At 40.4% G+C, this 22948-nt stretch overlaps 1 long non-coding RNA gene across 1 annotated transcript in view; it reads right to left on the reverse strand.

The window, feature by feature from the left end:
* Positions 1-9059, reverse strand: part of LOC139063646 (uncharacterized) — a 44152-nt gene extending 35093 nt beyond the window's left edge. Inside the window, exon 1 of the long non-coding RNA XR_011517023.1 lies at positions 8943-9059. This is a non-coding gene — a long non-coding RNA (uncharacterized lncRNA). The remainder of the gene's footprint in view (positions 1-8942) is intronic.
* Positions 9060-22948: the final 13889 nt, after the last annotated feature.

Here is a 22948-nt window from a genome sequence, read left to right on the forward strand (position 1 = left end):
TCTGCCACCCGATCCACACTGCACCGGACCCTTCATGTTCCTCCCGCGGGTGGTGGGTCCATAGTTGGATGAGCCCATGTATCCGGTTTGGGCTGGGCCCGGCCAGGCCCCATGTGCGAAAGCCCGGCCACCAGGCGCTCGCTCATAGGCCCCAACCCCAGGCCCCGCTCCAGGGTGGGACCCCGGTAACCCTCCGGGCCGGGTACTCCGACTCTTTGTTTTAACGTCCATGAAAGATCTTCTGAACCGTTCTTTGTCTCACCCTTCACCTAAGACCAATTTGTCATGGGAGACCCTACCAGGGGCACAAAGTGCCCCAGACACCATAGCTTCTAGGGTCATTAGGGCACTCAAACTCCTCCACCACGATAAGGTGACAGTTCAAGGAGGAGGTTTTTGTTATCTCCTGATAAAGATGCAGTGTGTAAAAAATCTTTAGCACCACCCAGTTCAGAGTGGGTATTGCAGCTACGGTAGCCCACACACATCAAAACAGCAATATGTCTTCAACTACTTCCATCTTTCAATCCAGCAAGCAGGTCAGTTTATTTTTCTCTAAATTTTATCCATCCGTCCATCCATCCATCCATCCATCCATCCATCCATCCATCTGTCCATTTTCATGGGGGCAGTAGCCTAATTTGAGAGGCCCAGACTTCCCTCTCCCCAGCCACTTGGGCCAATTCCTCCTGGGGAATCTCAAGGCGCTCCCTGGCCAGGTGAGAAACATAGTCCCTCCAACGTGTCCTGGGTCTTCCTTTAGACCTCCTCCCAGTTGGACGTGCCCGGAAAACCTCACCAGGGAGGCGTCCAGGAGGCATCCTGACCAGATGCCCGAGCCACATCAACTTTGATCAAAAATGTGTTGAGAAATAAAAACGTATATAATTTTTTGTTAGCTATTTTTGCTGTATTTTATGACTAAGAGCAAAGGGCAATCACAGAACATTATGTCTTGTATGTCCCTAAACAGCTACTGTATTTCAAGACGTGCACTGATGAGAATTTGATGGTAAACAAGCAAAAATATTACACACTGTGCCTTTCAGCCTATTTGTGTCATGAAATCAGAAATATCTGGGGTCGTGTGTGCTACTTGTGGGGCTAAAGCTTGAAAGTTTGGAAACCACTGCTCTAAAGTCCCAAAGTTGCAGGAAAAAAAACTTTTGCAATAAATCAACACTTTTACAACAGAAAGCTTGATTAAAGCAGCTGAAATCCTCTCCATAATATTTGTTGCTTCTTCTAAAACTCCAGCATTATAAATGCATCCATGTCACATGTAACGCTTAATCTTTGTGAACATTTCATGATTTAGAATCAAGAATTGGAGAACTTTATCCCATGCATTCCATACATTATGCATTTCTGCATTTCCCCTCCTCTGCTGCACTGATGCTTTTATTTTAGTAATGCATCTTTGTGTAATACCACCACTGGTGCGTGCTGTGTGCATTTTGTATTTATTTGTAGAAACAAAATGAAAAGCTGGGTCATTCACATCCCCTGAAAATATCATTGACTCCTATTACAGCCACTAAGCCCTCAGTGCCATTGCACCACAGGGCAAATTAGTCACTATGAAGACAAATGGCTCCACAAAACACAATAACTTACATCTCGACATATGGAGGTACCTATGAATTATTAACAGGGCTGCTCATCTGAACAATATAAGAGGAGATGCATAGGTTCGCATTAAAAGATAAAAAAATAGGAGAAGAAGCTGGATTCTTGATGAATATCTTTATAGCGCATCCTAATTTGCATTCATGACCAGCCAATCAAGTGATTGCATGCCAGCGCTGCATATGCTGGTACTAACGACAGCATATCACCTTCACACTCAGCATATCACTCATCAGTGTGCACATACGCCCACACATATCTTATTTATCCAAGTAAATGTGGGGCCATTCATTATCCACAGCCTGACAAGAGGCCATTTGTTACAGTCTCTCATCCAGATATCAGACGTTGACTCCCTCCTGGAGACTTTCAACCCCACTTTGCTGTGACAGAAGTGATGCCAAACAAAGGTCTTCTACTCATGCATTAAAGAGCACAACACAAAGCATCCAATTTAGATGCACAGTCATCATCTTGGAAAGGGGAAGCTGGATTTTTACAGCTCTGCTGCTGATGTTCACTGACCTAAAGTCTGCCAACACCTCCAGTTTTCATTTCCTTCTTGAAAAGGTGCAAAGACTTGGTCACAGGTGAGCACTGTGTTTTGAACCAAATGTGAAAGCACACTGTAGGGAGGGGAAATAGTTCGGTGGTCTTATCCATGAGCTGCAGAGTGTATCAGGTTCATGTGAGCTAGGCTTGCAGGGTACGACCATCCGACCACGTTTTTCTACCGTCTGACAGTGAGGGATGTGTTTGTAACGAGGTGGCGATGGACAAACTATGTAATGGGAATCCAACCTGTGAGACAAGCCATTAATCTTGGTGAGGCAGAGATGACCAGTGGACCATGTCTGTACAGTGTAACAGGAACAGTAACGTTAGGATTTCATGCCTCCCTGAATCAATCCAGCCGTGTCTCATGTTCTGGGTTTTTAAACACAAAATATTTCCCTGCAGGGCCAAGTCATAAGATCAGCGCTGGTTTTGTATGCATGGAGGCTCTAAGAATAGGCCACTGGATCTAGGTCAGGTCACAAGATCATTAAACAATCCTCTGAAAAGGAAAGATTCAGCAAACTTGTGTCAAATCAGAGTTTATGTGGGAGACTTGGTTAACAGGCCTTTCATCAGGTGCTCTGTTTTCTTCCTGTAGAGAAAACCTGAGATTTTAATAAAGACACACATTATTTACAGACAGTAACTCAGCTTGCATTACATAAATACTCTCATTTGTCCGTGTAATTTTAAGGTGCACAAAAACCAACTTTACGAAGTAATTAAATCAACTTATTTTAAAGGTATATATTTTTGATATCTGTATTTCTGTAGTTACTGTCGGTTTTAGAGGGATTATTGTTCTGTTTGCCACCTTTACTTCCTGTTTTATTTTGTAGTATCACTTCCGTTGTAATGTTTCCTGCTGTCACGTCTGCTCTTGATGTGTTCTTTGTTCATCTAGATCCCTCTTCAGCAAAATGCTGATGAAAATGGGATTTCACTGTTATTCGTCATCGTGCAAACATGAATTTCTCAAAAAAAAATCCAGGGTTTCATGAGGTTTTCTTTTCTGGAAAAATCTTAGAGAGCACTGCTGCAATAGGGTGAGGAATTTCTTGAGCAAAATGCACAAAGTTAAAATCTGGATTTTTGTGCAAGGCTGATATGTTGGGTACTCTCTCAAAGCTCTTGTGTTATAATTGATTTTACCTGCCATCATCTATTCAGTGTATCATTTTGTGGGTTGAAAGAGATATTGACTCTTGATTTTACTTGATTCAAAACCAAGTTTACTCGTTTATTAAACACATTTGCAGTGGTCTCTCGTATAAATGAATGCTTTGTGCGTCGGTCTCTGTGGGGAAAAAGCTCTGGCAATTCTGTTTCAGGAAGCAAGAGTTAGCCAAATGAGTAGGGAGCAGAAGACAGCAGGATTTGGAGTCTTCTTTTCTGATTTTTGGACATCTTGCCTCTGATTGGCTAACAGCAGCGCAACTTTACCACTGACTCAGTTTGCTCTGCAATGTCAATGTTTTATCTCCACCAATAACACACGTCTGAAAGAGTTCAGCCATGTGGCGAAGATGCTAATGCTAACATTTAGCTTCTACCAGCCGAGATGTGCTCTGCTCTCTCCTGATGCTAAATCAAAAACAGCCTTCACCGATGCGAGCCAAGAAGCAGTGAGTCCATGAATGTTAATTTACAGTTTATAACTTGAGCGTTTCCCCGTCTATTTTCTATCAGGTGCTACTGCAGGAAATAGGAGTAGAAGACTCATTTTCATGTTTAGCCTGCATGTGAAACTCAGAGTGACTCATCATATTTAAAAAAAGATCAAATAAGAAATGTTTTCTCAGTGAACTTGGTCTTTCATGCTTCTAACTTGTTGATTTGGGGCAGCGGTAGCTCAGCAGGTAGGGCAGGTTGTCCAGTAACTGGAAGGTTCCAGGTTCAATCCTGGCTCCCAGCAGAGAATGCTGCTGTTGTGTCCATGGGCAAGACACTTAACCCACCTTGCCTGCTGGCTGTGATCGGACGGACCGGTGGCACCTGTGCTCAGAAGCCTCGCCTCTGCAGTGCCCCCAGGGCATCATCAGTGTGCAAATGGATGAATGACCACTGTAGTGTAAAGCACTTTGGAGTCCTCTGACTCTGAAAGGCACTATAGATAGATAGATAGATAGATAGATAGATAATCTTTATTGACAGACTCTTAGGTCCAGATAAAATATATATAAAACAACAGATCAATGAAACAAAATAGATAAATAGAAATAAAATGATAACAGCATAAAATTGAATAAAAATCTAAATGTAATTAAAAACTTTACTATAAACTGTTCCACACAAGGTTAACCACACAAACACTTAAACCAGTGTTTCCTTATACTGGACAAATAGCGACAACTGCTCACAGTAGGATCAGTGATTGCTGAAATTATACTGTTGGCAGAGCTGTCCAGTCGGCCTGTAAAAGTGAATATGAGTTTTCTTAAAAGTGCTTTAAAAGTACAAATGCCTGCTGTTACAAACATCTGACTGGCACTGCCCCCTCTGGGTATTTTAAGTATGATCCTTAAGGCATCGTTGTATGCAACTTGCAGCTTGTTCATGCTGCTTTGATTGTAGGATGACCACAGTTGGGCTGTGTAAAGCGGAGTACAATATGCTTTAAATAAAGCCACCTTAACTGGAGGTGAACAAAAACCAAACTTACGAGCTATAGTGTTAGCTTGTGCATACAGCACCGTCTGTGGATGTCAGCATCATCACGCATTTGATCAGTTATAAAGTGGCCAAGGTATTTCACCTTCTCACACACATTAACATCACTATTAGACAGTTTGAACACAGGAAAGTTTAGCTTTTTATCCTGCCTGGTTCTACATATCAAGAAAGCACTTTTAACAGCATTATACTGAATATCGTACTGCACACCATATTCAGAACAGATATACAATTTATCATTAGATTTTCTGCATATTTTCATTTTATTCAGCTTTAACTGGAGGAAATGGTTGGATGATTCAGTGTGAGTTTAGTCCAGTTCTTTGCTTTTCATGCATTTTGCAATCAAAAGTTTTTTGGCCAATTTAACTTGGACTCCATTCCATCACATTCTTGGGAATCATTTGTTTCCTTGTGATGTTTGATTTAAGGTATGTGAAAATGTGACGAGTTTATAGATTTGATCTTAAACTTCCTATATGGCCCATAAATTCTTTAAAGCTCCTCTCGTGGTTTTACAACATGTTTCATGTTGAGGAGTTGAAATTTGGACATTTACAGTCCCAGAGGGCCAGTTGGCGAGGGACGGTGAAAGTAGTGGCGAGTCCTCGTCGGATCTAACAGTATTCCCGTACTTTAGAACAAAATCAAATCTACAAAAAACGATTTTACCTCCAAAAAAATATTCAAAAAAATCCACATGAAGTCGAAATACAAAATCTGTTGGTATGAGTTATCTAGTGACTGCACCATGGGTGTGTATTTATCTCAGTGCTTTTCAAACCACTTGTCTTATCAATTCAAAAACATTGAAAATGGTCCGTGGTAACCCTTCACCTTCCAAATAATTCATTGTGCAATTTATGTGACAGCAGCGACAGGTAGTGATAGCAATTTTCTTCCCCACAATATGTGAGCGAGTGGATCACTTGAAGACACAGTGCCCTCATTTTGCAGAAGCATTCACTTTATTCTCAAAATCGTCCTATCAGCAAGAGGTCCAGGTCTCCTTCAAGCCTCTTGATAACAACGTTAGGAGCAGCACCATATTACCTCTGCTGTGGTAAGGCTGCATATTCCGATGATACACCAAAGCAATGTTTCATTTCTTGGTGCAAAATCTCTAATCTAATCTAAATGTACATAGAATAGTTGTGATTGATAAGCAGGCTCACTGAGAAACCATTTTTAACTCGTTATATTTGAAAAGGATCAGTCACTCTGACTTTTTCATACAGGCTGAATGTGAAAATAGCCTTCTACCTCGTGATGGGAAAGGCTGTTGTTGGTTTAGCACCCAGGAAACAGCAGATAACATCTGGACTATTAGAAGCTAACCATTAGCATTAGCTACTCCACCACATGGTAGAACTCCTCCAGGCTTGTGTTATTCATGGAGGTAAAACATCAACAATGCAAAGGAAACGGAGTCAGTGGTAGAATTGCTGTTAGCCAATCAGAGATGAGTTGTCCAAATATCAGGAAATAAGATTCCAAACCCTGTCGTCTGAAGCTACTTTCTCCTCCAGCTGACTTCTATGTTCTCCAACAGGCGCACCAGAGCTTCTTATCCCCAGAAACCCACTTACAAGGCATTTGTTCCTAACAGAGAGCACTGCAGATGTATAAAAAAAAAAAAGTTGAAGTATAGAGTATACATGTGTTACATGAAAAAAAGCATAAACCTTTTGCATAGTAAAATATCTGCTTGTATTTACTACATTAGAAAAAACATTAAATGTCTTCCCACTTACTAAATGACCATAGTCTTTGTTTTTTTTTTCATTTTGAGATAAAGTACAAAAGTCCGTGCCTTGTGTCTGACATCAGTTATCTACTGTGTTTGTCGTGCTTTTGAAAAATTTAGTTCTAACCTTAAATACTGTAGCATGACCTTGAGATAGTATAATTTTTGTTTCTGATTTGTCTTTGTCTGTCTTTATTTGAACATGCGTCCATACACATAATAATATACACAACATAAGTAACTTCTCGTTTTATTTTTTTATTCTATTTTTTACGCATGTTCAAAAGGGAGTAGGAAGAAGCATCAGCTTATTTAATCCCATCCCTTTCTCGACATCAGAATAACTAATAATTATTAATGTTGTCCGGTAGTTTTTGGCAAATAACTTTGCAACATATTCACACAAATGGCACATGGTTTATCATGATCATGTCATAAATACAAACATGTTGTGTTTAGGCACACCCTTTTGGACCTTCTTCTTCCTTGTATTTGGTAAACATTGTGAGTTTAAGCCTTTTTTTTAAACAGCATCATGTTTCGACATTGCCTCAATTCATCACTCATTCTGTTCCACAGTTTCGCATCACAAAAATAAACAATAATGAACAAGAGTCTGCTTCTAGACCTGCAGAAAGAGAAAGAATAGAAAAAAATGGGACACACAACAATACATCAGGAGCAAGCTATCACTGTGCCAGCCTGATGATGAAATATAAAATCAGCATTGTTTAACTGAACAATCACACGATAATAAATCACAGTGCATTTAGTGGCAACGGCAGCCTTAAGACATGTGTTGAACGTGCCCAAGCCCATACTTTTGAGAGCACCATGTGAGCACCTGTGTGTGTACACGCGCTTGTACATGTAAGGTTTCTCTATAAAAGCGTCCAATAGAGAGTGTGAGGACCACAGATCTGCCCCCTAAAAATGTGTAGGAGACGGAGGGAGCTCCAAGTCCCAGAGATCCAGGCGCTGCCCCAGAACGCAGGAACCCCAAGGAGACTGCAACCAGGAAGGCCCCCGCCCCCCTCGAGAGGCACAGAGGATCGCTAAAAGTTTTTAATATTGTTCGAACTCGAGCATGTTTGAATTTTAACTCCCCTCTCAACTGATACCTCCCCTCCCTTTTATGAAACTGTTTTAATATGTTGTCTGGAAGTAGTTTATTGTTTACTTTATACATTAGCTGTGCTGTTTGAAATTGAACTATATCTGGAAATTTTAAGATTTGTGATTTTAAAAAGAATGTGTTTGTATGATCTCTGTAACCAGTGTTATGAATTAACCTTAGAGCCCTTTTTTGTAACACAGATAATGATGATAATGCACATTTATAGGCGTTTCCACAAACCTGTGTACAGTAATTTAAATATGTGGAAATAAGTGAACAGTATAGAATGTGCTTGACTTTATTTAATATTGAGATGCTTCTTGAGATTTTACTGTTTATGTGTTTAATGTGAGCTTTCCAGCTGATTCTATTGTCTGTTATTACACCAAGAAATCTGATCTCCCTCACTCTTTCAATTCTCACACCATCAATTTGGATTTGTTGTTGTAAATTCTTGTAAATTTCATATATATGTTCATATAAAGGAGCTAAACATTTTTGTTGTGAGACTTTAAAAAGGCTAAACTAAACTACTTGCCTTTGAAATGCGTGCAAGGGTTACAGAATCCCTAAAACATTCATTTAGATCGCCGTGGACATTTTTATGTGCGGTGAGAAACAAGACCTTTGATACCAAAAATAGAGCTGGTGGAAAAAAATAACTGCAAAGAGAATGGAAGAAAAAGAAAAGTGCACAACATAGCACCTCTGCCTGCGGGGTGACAGGGCATGGGCTGCAATGATTGATGATGAGATGGAGGAGTATCTCCTCTTCACCGTGATAAGGGGCCATGAGAGCAGGGGGGAGGTGAAAACATGGATTAAATGAAGCCATGAAAGTTCAGCTGCATCAGACAATGTTTTATTTACACCTTAGGCACGACTCATTAAACGTGAAGCACATTCCCTCAAGCTCTGCCTCAACAGCATTTGATAGCATATTTAAATCCGTCTGTTAGGTGTGCTGTACTGTGTGTAATTATCTACAGTCCTAGGATGTGTTGCATTATATACCACGAATACCTCTGGCTGTCAGGTTTGGAAGGCTGAGCTGACGTGGAGCGGAAGCTGCTTGAAGCGTGGCTTTGTGACCCAGACGCGGAGTAGTTGGCGTTGGGTTGGACAGAGCACGCGGCTTTAATCTAGGAACGGTGACGCAGCGCTCAGAGAGAGCCGAGACTGAGCGGCGGTTCCGAATAAACAAAAGAGCTGACTTACTGGTGGTAGGCAGCGTGGACGGATGTCTTCCTGGGTTTGAATGGCTGTAGAGCCTGAGAAGTCGGTTCAGTGTCTGGGATGAACGATGACTGAGTGATCACTCAGCTGTGGCACTTCCGTAAATAGTCTGGAAGATGACGTAGTCGAGCCGTGCCGGTGATAGGGATGCTGGGTAGTGTAGCACTCAGGCTAGTTGAGTCCATGGAGGGTGGTCAGGAGTTGGAGTCCATGACACTGGGTAGGTTTGTGAGGGTAAATGTGGAGGAAGGAACGGTAGTTTTACAAAATCTTTTTCAGCCAGAGAAGAAACTCCTTTGGTTGTTTTGACTGTGGCAAAAAAAGAGATGCTCTGACTGGTTTTGAGGGCTAATACTGATTTCTGATTCTCATGCAGCTAATTTGTTGGTTTAAACAAATTTCAACCAGTTCAGTCAATTTTAAGAAAACTTAAAACTGTTTAAAGAGGACACATGCAGTTTTTTCTTTTTCAAATCCAAAAGTAAATGAAGGCAACTGGACTTGTTTGGTTTCTTGAAGACATTTCGCTTCTCATCCGAGGAGCTTTGTCAATTCTGACTAGAATATGGGAGAGTCAAGCTTATAAGCTGTTGCTGTCTGTTGTTTTAAAGAGCAGAAGCTACTCAGATTCCCCCTCCTCTCTACCCCCCGATGAGTCATTGATTGATTGGTTTGAGCGGATGTAAATGTCCGGATGAGAGGTAGAAATTTCATTTGCTGGAATTTCTAGTAAAAGAATCAAAATTGTCATCCCTCAGAAGAAGTGTAGCAGAAGTTGTGTTGTGTGTCAGCGCACCCACATAACCTACTGGTATGTGTGTGTAGCCTATGTGTGTGTGTGTGTGTGTGTTGTGTGTGCATGTTGCGGTTGAAGGAAAGAAAACGTACACCATCTGTAACTTACCAGAATGAAAATACTCCAGAATGTGATGTGTGGTCTTATGCGATCCAAGCGAGCCAACGAGACTTAGTTATGCTAGATACTTGGTCTAGTGGCTGTGCCTCCAAGCCAACACATTCTCACTCCCAGCGCGTCAAAAACAAACGCTTGGTCAGCCACCCTCCACGTCAGACCCCTGACGCCAAAAGTGCCCTTTTTCGTTACTAATGTGCGAAACGGGGTTTTTCCCTTTCGTAACTGCAGATCCCAATGCAGCGTAAAACTGATGCGATGGGATGTCCGCTGATGCGGCACCGAGCCAGCTCATTTAACCGCACTTAAACTTTAACGTTTCACTATTTACAACCTTCCCCTCAACCTCATCCTAACCTTAACCCTCTTGCTACCTAAAACGTTACTCTCACTGTGATCAAGCGTTTGTTTCCCGTGCATTCTGACTGAATATTCGTATTTGCCGCCCAAGGGGAACGTTAGAACATACCATCTGGTGAGGGGGAGGTTACAAAAACCCTCTACTTTTAACCTCCACTGTGGTAGTTGAAACCTCCCCCTCGCGTTGCCTCGGTCCAAACCCGACCAATGACGAGGCGGCTCCTGGCGTTCACTTCATAGAGCTGGCTTTTAGAGCGACCGACACATCGCTAACGTGTTTGCTAGCAAGATGGTTAAGGTTAGGATAGGGGTGAGGGGAAGGTTAAATAAGAGGATAAGGTTAGGGTGAGGTACACTGAGCTTGTTTGGTGCCCTGGCTGCGGACATCCCATCGCGTCAGTTTCACTCTACATTGGGATCTGCAGTCAGAAAAGGGAAAAAACCCTTTTCGCACATATGTAATGAAAAAGGGCACTTTTGGCGTCAGGGGTCTGAGGCGGAGGGTGGCTGACCAAGCGTTTGTTTTTGACGCGCTGGAAGTGAGAATGTGTTGTCCAAGCAGGAAAACGCAGAAAAATTAGCCTGTTTTCCATCTTTATTCCCCTGGCGATCACGTGTTGCACCCTACAATACAGCAACGATTTACCAAAGATGCGTAATATAACCAATCCAACCAATTACAGATTAACTGAAGCCACAACAACCAGCATGAGCATGCTGTTTACAGTGGTAGCAAGCAGCAAGTTAGGACTCGTAGGCCACCCCTAACATCGAGCCCTACTCCTGAACTTAAACCCAAATAATGTTTTTGGATGCATTTTTAGTGAGTTACAGTGAACATGTGTCTAATTATTAACACAGGAATAATGATAACTTGTAGTTATATTTTCATTGTTGTTGTTGTTGTTTTATGTTTGTGTAAGCAGATTACCAAATAATTGGTTTTGGATGTTTTGAGATTGCATCTTAAAGCTTTAGAAGTTATTCATGAATTCATTGCTAATTAGTTGCTAATCAGAATAAAAATGTTTAATCTGTGAGCACTTTTAGATCATTCTAACTAGATAAAATTGTTATGTTTCAAATTTAATAGCTTTATTGCATTTATATATTTTTTTTCATTTAGTATTTGTATTTCAGGTTAAACGTGTGAGCACAAGTGAATACACAACTGTTGTAATTGGCAGTCTCTCTTCGTCCTTGTTTCAGTTGTTCCATATTTAGTTTTTACCCTTTTGCCGGAGATTTTCCGTATGATGTTTGTCATGAACTCTGTAGAAAATTCTTTCCACTGACTAATTCTGAAGTCACTGGGCCTGGTTGTTTCATTTCTGTTTACTTGTTGAGTTAGATTAATCTCTCAGCTTCGGTGTTTACCACTAATTATAAACACCAGAACAGATGGGAAGTAATTCTTTTACGGAAATTTTGGCAGTTTGGCCAAAACGCTGTGGCCACATCTTGTTCCATTGCTGGTCCTTGCAGCTCTGAGCCCTCAGGTGAATTGGAAGTTTGTTTTTTTTACTAGCTCAGCCTCCATTATTTTTTCAGTCAGGGTGTGGAATGAAGGATGAAATTTAGTCAGTTTTTCATAAAAACACATGTACATTTCTGAAAAGATGCAACACTGTTATATGTGTTGTGCAATAGACCAGAACACGAAGGCCATGTGTAAACATCCTTTTTTCTTTCTGAAAACTTACATCCTTTTTTGTTTTCCACGCTTATGTGACACCAAACAAACTTTCATTTCACTTCACAAACATTCACATCTGCACCTCAAACAGTAATTCCAGAGATCAGATTTCTCTCAGTGAAAATAATCCAAGTTTTTAGTTTTTCTTGGTCTACAGTTTCTTTTTGCTTTTTTAGTTTTATTCCACTGCTAAATTCCTGCCCACAGCAGCCATATTTCCTCCAGGTTTTATTTGCTTTTTGACAACCATGCCACTAAAGCTCAGACTGATCAGTTTTATGACAGATGGCTTGTCCTCACTTCTAAACTGGTTGTTACTGGCTGGCGGCTGTGACCGGACAGTCGTCGTAAACTCGCCATATGCTGCAATATGCTGCACAGACTGGTGCAGGAGGGGGAGAGACTAGTTAAGGGCATGGAGAGGCAAGATGAAACATTTATAGCGGTTTAGACATATGTTGGCATGACACGGTGATCACTTTGAATCAGGAGCACATTAGAGCTCAGCTGGCTGACACTTCGAAAGAAGGAAACAAATCAACTCGATGTAGAAGTTAACGTGAATCCAGTTTTAGAAATTGTAGAAATGTTTCCCCTCCCCTTGCCACACCTGGTGTGGGGTGTGGTGCCTTGGTCTGCCTGAGTGTTCGTGGCTCCCGGTTCAGGGGGTTTAAGATTTTTGGTGTCTGCCTGATCAATCCCGGTGGCTGCCTGGTGGGGTCTGGGTCCCTGGGCTCTGCTGGGTCCCCGGCGGGGGTGGTCGCCCCTGGGTCCCGGGCTCGGCTGGCTAGGGGGTGGGAGGCTGCGGGCGGGCCTGAGGGCTTGCCGCTGATGTCTCCCAGGACTCTGCCGGCTGCTGGTTGTGGCCCCCCCGGGGCGATCCTCTGCGCCTCTCGAGGGGAGAGGGGGCTTTTCTGGTCGCAGTCTCCCTGGAGTTCCTGTGCTCTGGGGCAACTCCTGGATCTCTGGGACTTGGAGCTCCCCCCGTCTCCTACACATCTTTGGGGGGCGGATCTGTGGTCCCTCACACTCTCTGTTGGACACTCCTATAGAGAAACCTTACATAAACAAGCGCGTGTACACACACAGGTGCTCACATGGTGCTCTCATAAGTATGGACTTGGGCACGTTCAACACATGTCTTAAGGCTGTGGTGGGCACTTAATGCACTGTGATTTATTATCGTGCGACTGTTCAGTTAAAAAATGTTGATTTTATATTTCTTCATCAGGTTGACGCAGTGATAGCTTGATCTTGTATTGCTGTTGTATTGGTGTTGTGTCCCTTTTTTTTTTGCTTTTTTTCTTGTCTCTTTCTGCAGGTCTAGAAGCGGACTCTTGTTCTTTATTGTTTATTTTTGTGGAATCCCCCCATCCTCTTCCCCCCTCTCCCCACCTTTTGTCTCTTCCTTTCTCTTTCACCTCTGTCTCCGTGTCTGGTCGGAATTACAAAGCATTCAAAAACAATAACAATAAAGTTTTAAGTATCAGGCGTGACATTAAAAGCAGACGCTTTGATGCTCCACCTGAGAGTAAATCTGTAAGGCTTGTCACCAGCATTCAGACATCAATCCTGTTTGCTTCACAGCCAGACAGGACACGATAAAAATTAAATAAAAAAAAATAAAAATAAAGAAATTGTAGAAATGTACTGCTTTCCAAAGCAAATCATTCTCAAGTGCAGAAAGTTACGGGGAGAGAATTTTCTCTCAATAATTGCAAATGGACGTTTTCCTTGCTGTGAATGAATTTATTTCTGTGGCTTGACAGGTGAAGCAGCAGAGGTGAGCAAGCAATCTGGAGAATGAGGAATAGAGTGGGAGAAGGAGAGAAGGTAAGGGCGAAAGTGGTTGTAAGTGTCAAGCTTCCTGAAATTGGCTACCTAGCATTCTGAAGGTGGTGTCTCTGTACGTGCACATACAGGCTCAGCCTGTGTGTGTGTGTGTGTGTGTGTGTGTGTGTGTGTGTGTGTGTGTGTGTGTAAGGGCAGTGGTGTAATGATGTGTCTCTGGCATCCCTTGAGTGAATACTGACTCCCACACACCTAACCACAGGAACAACACATTAAAGCAGACAGGTGAATAAGATTCAAATATGAGATGGAGGAGAAAAACCTTTTATTTATTATTTATTTATTTTTTACATCACCAGTGTGTGAAAGTTGCAGCTGTGGCTCAGGGACAACACTGATCCTGCAGTGACAAGTGCTCTAGCAAAGTTAAAGTGACATTTCAGTTTGGTGGTTTGAAGCAGAACCAAGTGTCAGGGCGAGGATGGATCTGTACCTCCCACCAGGACACGTGGATAGTCCTTCAGGCCAAAAGGAGGTGGGCTTTCAGTGGATCTCAATGTGCAAGGTGCTAAAAGTGCAATAAATCAAGTGCGGCTAGCGCGGGAAACTAATAGTGTTTTATGTGAATGGGGCAGTTTTCTCCCCCAGACATTCAGTCTTGAACAATAAGTCTCACTCAGTGACTTTATGTGTGTTTCTGAGGAAACATCTCTAGCTTATAATGCGCAGATCTCAATTTCTGTTTGACATGTAAACCTCTGTTTTGAGATGAGTACTTCAAATTAATGAAATTTTTATGAACAAAGCTTTGTTGGAAGGTAAAGTTTTAACATTGTTTAAACGTTAAAAATACTTGCAGGCGTACACTGCAGCAAACCGTATCAACATCCTATTACTGAATGTAATTTAGGATATTTTCAGGGTGTCCAATTTATTTTAATTTCATGTTTTTATATTGAAGATGCAACCAGCCAGCATTATTGTTTTCGTTGCTCTACATCATGGAGCAAAGGGATATGAACAAACAAATGAGATGCTTGCTCAAACCAATGATCTCTAAAGTTACTTTCTAACAATGTGAATCAAAAGGTAGTTTTTAAATTTTTTATAAAGAGTTACGTAAAAAATTAACACGTCAAATGTTGAATATGGAACAATGTAATAAAAATCTAATAAATAAAAAAAACTCCACAGGGTGTTTAGAGGTGTGCAGAATGAAGGTACAGTATTCCTTAAAAAGCTATATTTTAATTAAAAAATACTCAAATATGACTTTGTGGGAGGAGTCGGCAGGTGTAGCGATCTGATGGTACACTGGGACCGCAGCAGCATGAGTGTGAGTGAGTACAGCGAGGCAGAGGCCTCTGAATAAAAGCCTCATTAGACTTTTTATTTCACATGTCAGTAAAGTTCTGATAGTTTGCATTAAAATAGTATTTTTGCTCATTATTTGTTCTAAAAGTTTCAATAAAAGTAGTTTATTTAAAAATTAATATATTTTTTTTTGTTTTGTTTTGTTTTTCCTTTCCTGAAGATCCGTCCTGGAAAGGGCAGTCATCTTATAATTGGGGTCATCCAATACTCGGGTCAATATGGTACATCGTCTTTATTAATACATTTAAGTATCTCTGTTTGTTCTTGAGTCAAAGAAAAGCCCAAGTCAAAATAGCCCAAAGTTGATGGGAAAGCCGCTTCAAACGAGCTGTCGCCATCTTAGGTTTTTTAGTAACATCCTGCCCGTGAACAGTGTGCTGTGCCCACCAAACCAATGGAGCGCTGTGATTGGACCGCTATGTATGTCAGTTAACGGGGCAGTCCGCCATTATATTGTGGAAGGAGCAGGGGAGAAGACGAAAATACAAAGTTTTTCTAAATGGACACGCTGTGATTGGCCAGCCACAATACTGGCCGTGGCTGCAAAGGTTCCACTGGCCGACATGCAAAGCAAAACGATTTTGCTTGAACAACTGACGGTCTTGATTCTAGGCTGCACTCATATGACGACAGCCGTTGGCCCAAAGTGCTGCACGCATACGATAAAGCCATAATACATACAGTCAGTTCATTCCAAGAGACTGTGTGTAGATTTCATTCAGCGTGCTAGACAAAGCAAAGTAAAACACCATGATACAGTGATGTGTCTGCAGTGACAAGTCTTCATGTGATGTTGATGGCCTGGAAAATCCACATCTTCACAGATGTTCTCCAAGTACTCTTGGCCTTGCCAGCTGAAAGCCAGAATTACAGTTAACCAAGTATATATATAAAAAAAGTGCATGCTTATCTTACTCAGTCGCCCACATTTTCAGTTTGGCCAAAGTGAGAAAATCTAGTGTAAATCTTCCTCCCCAAGAGAGAACGTTAAAACACCACCAGCAACAGGCATTGCTTGTATTGACCCAGGCAGTCCCTCTGAGCTCCTGGCCACGTGCCACACATTAGCCTCTTCCTATCGCCTAACAGGGCTCTGCAGGGAGGTACTTGTTGTTCACCCACCCTGGCAGCCAATTAAAAAACAGCTGGAGTTTTGCAGAGCCATTGACGATAAGGGCCGTCCTCCAGGGGTGCATAACCGCATCACATCATCCTCCAGGGATGCTCAACAGCAATATCATATAAACAGCAGAGAGAGGAAGAGCTGTCCTTAAGCTGATGTGTGCCTTCAAAGATCTAGTAATGCTGCAGGATAGTCTTCATTTATATTTTATTATTATTTATTATTATTTATAATTTTTAATTATTCATGTATTGTTTTTTATATTTTTTTATATTTTTATGGATTTATGTATTTTTTGTCACTGTGTGTGTAACTGGGCGCTAATTCTCATGTCACATGGCAAATCAAATTTACCTGCGGGTATTAATGAAGTTACCTTGACCTTGACCTTGACCTTGACCTTGGGTTAAACTCGCAATAGCCACGCTGGTGCATTATAGTAGCTCGTCTTTATAATGTCAGAGACCAAACTTGATTTTACTTTAATGGTCTGACCAGCCACACAGTTAACCCTTTAAGTGCCAAAGGCGCAATGTTGCGACAAGCGTCATTACTGACTTTAACGTGCCACAGCTACAAATATGATCCCTCAAGAAGTTACTGCTTTACCAGAAGCTAATGGAGATGTGTAACTTCAGGCTGAGCAACACTTATGGGTGTGTTGAAAGTTTTGGAGTTTGAAAAATGCCGGCCGAGGAGAGGAGGAGACGAGGAGATAAGCGCAGTATGAAGAGGGCAAATGTTAGAAGGATAAAACTTACAATTGCTGGCAGGTCTGTCTTTGCTGACTGATCTCTTTGTCTGGTCATGGCTCATGACTAACTCCAATTATGAAGCAGGATATTGCTCTATTGATGGAGAAATTCACTCGTCCGGCTGTACAAATTGACGCTGCCGCAGCACGCAGCATCAGGCAGCTGGTGCTGCACTTAAAAGCTCCAAACATTGGGTTTGACGCTTGTGTCGCCGTCTTTGGGACGCCATGGATGTAGAAACGATGGTAGAAACACAGCTAATGCGGCAGACGTAGCGGCAATGCAAAAAGCAAAAGCTGTAAAAAGCAGCAGATGCTAATGCGTTATGTATGGAAGTCAAAGTGTGCCACATAATCGAAAAAATTAACTAAAAATATTTAATAAAAATTAAATAAGGGCTTTATATATGTATGTATTAATTTAAAAATTCTAAATATAATAGATAACATGTAAAAAAAAGACGGAACGTCTGTAAAAATGATGCCTTCCAATATTGCAGCCTGATGACATCATAATATGCTAGTTTGATGAGTGAATTAGCTCCCAACACAAACTTTGGATCCTACTGAAGATTTTTTATCGTTTACAGTTCACCTTTATCTCTAACCATTTCCAAGCTACAACCTTTTGAAAAAGTCGTGCCAAAATTTAATATTTTCTTGAAAAAACTCTGGCGCCCAAAGGGTTAAATCTGTCCTTGAGCCACTTCTACAACACTTTCACTTCAGCTGCGTGTGAACCATGTTACGTCAAGCCCACACGTTTTAGCCTTGACTGATCTTAGACAAGCTAAGGCAAGCTTATCAGTCAAGCGACTGGTGATTTAATTAGAACGACCACATTAACGGTGGCTGCATTACTTATGAATCTATGCTGTTTGCACGGAGCTGAAGTGTTTTGGACAGCCATCTCATAAATCTTGTAATCAAACATCTCAGAGAAATCAGTCAGCTTAATGTTTGATATGGAATGAGATGTTTAGGTCAGGGGTACTTCAGGTTGTTGCAAACATTTAATGAATGTTGGATCTAATTTGTCAAACATTTATAGAAAGCAGACCTTAAGATTTTATCTTCCACACAGTGGTTTGCTCAAACATTTTGCAAGACATTTAACGATGCAGTGGCAAGAAGAGGTACTTAATGGAGATGTGGGGAGAAAGGAAACATCTGGGTGTAAATTTAGACAGAATATGGCTTTTGTCATAAAAGATGTACTGATTACTCAACAGTTAACCCAAATAGGGACATTTTTTCAGCTTGACAGATAACACAGCTGCACCAGGTGCTCAGATATTGGGATTACAATATATATATATATTTTTTGTTGCTTGTATTGTGCAAAGAAAAACTCAAGTTGTCCATTTTGATGTTTAAATATTTAAAGAAGGGGATTTCCTTGAAGGTAAATGAAGACAGGCTGTGTCTACTGCTCAGTTATACAGTTTTCAGCAATGGTTGCTGCATAAAAGGGCCCATCTGTTAAATCTGTTCCAATAAAGGGGTTTTAGTTGTATTTGGTCTTTTGGTCTAAGCTGTCAGTAACTGCATTTTTTTTTTTTCAAAAAGTATATTTTATTGCATTTTCAGTTTACTGTACACCTTTCACACATTATTATGTTGTATACTGAAAGTACATTCTGTATAAAATCTTAATGGAACAACAGAACAACAGAACATTTTAACAATTTTGGTTGTGCTTCTGGCGATCCTTTCCAACGTTAGTGCATTTATAGTATTGAAGGCAATATTCACATAGACATGTTTAATAAAACTTTGAGTAAGAAGTCCCCGAATTACACCTTACTTTTGCTTCTCCCATTACAATCTAAATGCTGGTCAGAAGACCGATTATTTTCCTACTCTCCCACTTTATAAGTCCTTAGCTTTTTATGTCCATCCTCTTAATATATGTTAGAAAAGGTGTCCATATTTCGTCAAATAAATGTTGCTTGGCCTTTAAGATATAGGTAATCCGTTCCAGCGGCATCACCTGTAACATCTGTTTCATCCAATCCTTCACAGTGGGTCTATGGAGCGATTTCCATGCCATAGCTATACACTTTTTTGCTACCATTAAACTAAGATCCAAAAAGACACGCTGACACTTGCTATAAGCATACTCATTAGGGCAAAGTCCTATTAGAAACAATTTAGCATCCAATGGTACCTCCTTTTTGATAATTTTTTCAGTAGAAATTCTTACATCCTCCCAGAACTTTTTGATTTCTGTACACTCCCAAACACAATGATACAACGTCCCTTTATGAACAGCACATTTAACACATGTATCTGGTATATTGCTATTGTATTTCTTCAGTCTCTCTGGGGTGACATATGTCCGCATTAAATATTTATGCTGAATTAATCTTAACCTGGCATTAATGAACTTGGTATGAGCTCCTCCACAGGCCTTCTCCCAGTCCTCTTTACTCAGTTCTTGTCTGAGGTCGTCTTGCCATGCTGCTCTTCTATCGTTCGCTCCATCTGAATGATGTTCCACGATTATCCGATAACAGTCCGAGACTATTCCTCTTCGTGTGAAGTCCTTTGTCATCATTTCTTCCAACATGGTGATGGAGGGTTTGGAGTCCCCATTTTTTTGCTTAGACTTTAGAAAACTTCTGAGCTGGAGGTATTTAAAAAAATATTTCCTTTCTATTCCATATTTAGCCCTTAACTGCTCAAAGGACATCAAATGATCAGAATTTTGCAAATATAAGTCCTTAACTGATTTAATTCCCTGTAAATACCAGCTTTTAAACACGGCATCAGCTCTTCCTGGTGTAAATTGCTGGTTACCCCATATGGGACTGAAACAAGACAATTCTTGTTCTTCTGTAAGATGCTTTTTCACTGAGAACCAAACTTTTATCATATTTTTAACTATCGGATTCTTTATAGGTTTTAATAATTTCTTTTGTGAGTCAGAGTACACATACAAGAAGAATGGCAACTTTAGATCTTGTGATTCTAATTCCGCCCAGTGTGTGGGGTTTGTGGCTGAAAAGCAGTATGTAATAGTCCTTAACTGTGCGGCCCAGTAATACCATTTTAAGTTGGGGCATTTCAGCCCCCCTCTCTCATAGGGTAGATACAATAAGGAGAGTCTAAGTCTTGCCCGCTTGTTCTTCCAGATAAATCTAATGAATTCTTTCTCCAGCCTGGGGAATAGTTCCGTGGGGGGTGGCAGGGGGATGTTCTGGAACAGGTAGAGCAGTTTTGGGAGTACATTCATTTTTAAAATATTTATTCTTCCAATCAATGATAGTGGTAGATGGGCCCATCTCTCCATTTGTTCACTAATTTCTTTTAGCACCGGTGCATAGTTTGCTTCTGCTATCCGTTCTAGCCGAGGCATGATTTGTATTCCTAAGTATTCTATTTTGTCAGTTATTTTAAATTGAGTTATTTCTAACAGGGGATTTCTTCTCTCATCATCATTAAGCATCAGGATTGAGGATTTATTTTTATTAATTTTATATCCCGATATGTCACCTATTTTTTTAATTACTTCTAATAATACTGGGATCGATTTTTTAAGATTAGTGAGAAATAGCAGTGTGTCATCTGCATATAGTGCTATTTTGTGTTCACTATTCGCAACTGTAATTCCTTTGATTTGGGGATTTGACCTGATCGCTATGGCCAGAGGCTCAATTGCCATAATAAAAAGCAGCGGCGACAGGGGACAACCCTGTCTACACCCTCTTCCTATTGATATTGGCTTTGAGACATTCCTGTTTGACAAAACCTCAGCCTCCGCATTTTTATATAGTAGTTTGACCCATTTTATGAAATTTTCACCACAACCAAACTTTTCCAAGACTTTGAAAAGAAAAGGCCATTCTACTTGGTCAAATGCCTTTTCTGCATCCAAGGACAATATCGCCGTGTCTGGTTTTTCTGTATTATAATGAATAATATTTAACACCCTCCTTACATTATGTAGCCCTTGTCTTCCTAAAATAAAACCATTTTGGTCCCTATTAATGATATTGGGTAGAATTGTTTGCAGTCGTTTTGCAAGCAGTTTGCACATAATCTTTAGATCTACATTTAATAGGCTTATAGGTCTCATATTACCGCATTCGTCAAACGATTTTCCAGGTTTGGGAAGCAATGTTATTAGAGTTCTATTCATGAGTGGTGGTAAGTTATTTTCCTGAAAGGCCTCTTTAAACATTTCCAGAAGTGGTTTACTTAACTTAGATTTAAATTTTTTATATATCTCAATTGTGATGCCATCGGGTCCCGCTCTTTTCCCAGATTTTATACTATCCATGGCAGATTCTAGTTCCGTAATACTGATCTCCATTTCTAATTCCTCTCTTTCTTCTCTCTGTATTTTTGGTATTTGTAATTTATCTAGAAACTCTGTAATATCCTGCATCTTAACTGTTTTAGGGCTATACAACTTCTCATAATAATCTCTAATTATATTATTTATTTCAGATGGTTCTATTATATTGTTACCTTGCGAACGCAGATTTGTAATTGGTATTTTTGTTTCTAATCTTTTTATTTGCCATGCTAGAAGCTTTCCAGGTTTTTCTCCTTGTTCGTAAAAGCTCTGTCGTAATCTCTGTAGGCTCGCTGCTGCTCTTAATGTTGACAATTTCTCATATTCCGCCTTTAAAATCAGCAATTCTTTTTCGCTTGTTGGATTGTATCTTTCATTTACTTTTTTTTGCAGATTCTTTAGTCTATTTTCCATATTTAATTGTGTCTCCCTCTTTTTCTTTTGGTTCGTGCTAGTATAACTTATAATATGCCCCCTTATATAAGCTTTAAATGCTTCCCATCTAATACCGGCTGATGTTTGTGTTGTGTTAATTTCAAAAAATATATCGATCTGGGTCCCTAAATATTTTATAAAATCCTCCTCTAGTAGCCACTTATTCTGGAAATGCCATCTTGTTGGGTCTTTTGAGAGTCTATCCTCTTTGTATATCATGCAACATGGCGCATGATCTGATATGGCTATTACATCATATTCACAGCTTTGAATCTTGTGTTGCAGGGTAGATGATATTAAAATATAGTCAATTCGGGAGTATGTTTTGAAGACTGAAGAGTAGCAGGAATATGTTTTAGTCTGTGGATTTCTTTCTCTCCATATATCAATTAGATTTAGCTCTTTCATATAATATTGTAAGATACTCCTTGTTTTAATATGAGATTGATCTATTCCCGTGGATCTGTCCTGACTAGGATTTAAAGTGCAGTTAAAATCTCCTGCAATTATGAATTGCCCTGTCAATGTGGAAAGATTCATAAATAATTCCTCGAAAAATTTGGGATCATCTGCATTGGGTCCATATAAGTTTACTAACACCAACTCCTCTTCTAGCAGTCTACCTTGAATAATTAGATACCTTCCCCTTTTATCTCTGATAATCTTTTTAGCCTGAATAGGAATTGCATTATGAATTAGTATCATTACCCCACTGGTCCGAGATGAAATTGAGGCCGACCAAACCATGCCCCGCCACCTCCTTTTGATTTTCAAAATGTCTTCATCTGGAAGATGTGTTTCCTGTAAAAAAACAACTTTTGAGTTTTTATCTTTAATCTTATTCATTACCTGTTTTATCTTTATAGGTTGTTGTAAGCCTCTGCAATTCCAGGACATTATATCTATGTTCATTTTATGTAATACTTGTTTGTTGTTTTGGATTGCCGTTCTTTTGCCTGAAAAGCACAACCAACTGGAACATTTGAACAATCAGAACTTTCATAACACTCTTTTTCTCCCTCGCTCGCTTAGGAGCAACTGTACCCATCTCTGTCTCCCGCTACGCTGGGACCTGTCCTCAGTGAGGAAAAGTCCAACCACTTTCCAAATACAGAACCTAAGTAAAAGGAAACAAACAAAAAAAAAAAATCAGCCTCACCACTATCCACCACATTATTAGCGCTCCATTTGATTCTATTATTTAAGCAGGTTTAGTTCGCTCTTTATATCCCTCCCGGT

This window comes from Nothobranchius furzeri, chromosome 17 (genome assembly GCF_043380555.1).
Source record: "Nothobranchius furzeri strain GRZ-AD chromosome 17, NfurGRZ-RIMD1, whole genome shotgun sequence".
Lineage (NCBI taxonomy): Eukaryota > Metazoa > Chordata > Actinopteri > Cyprinodontiformes > Nothobranchiidae > Nothobranchius > Nothobranchius furzeri.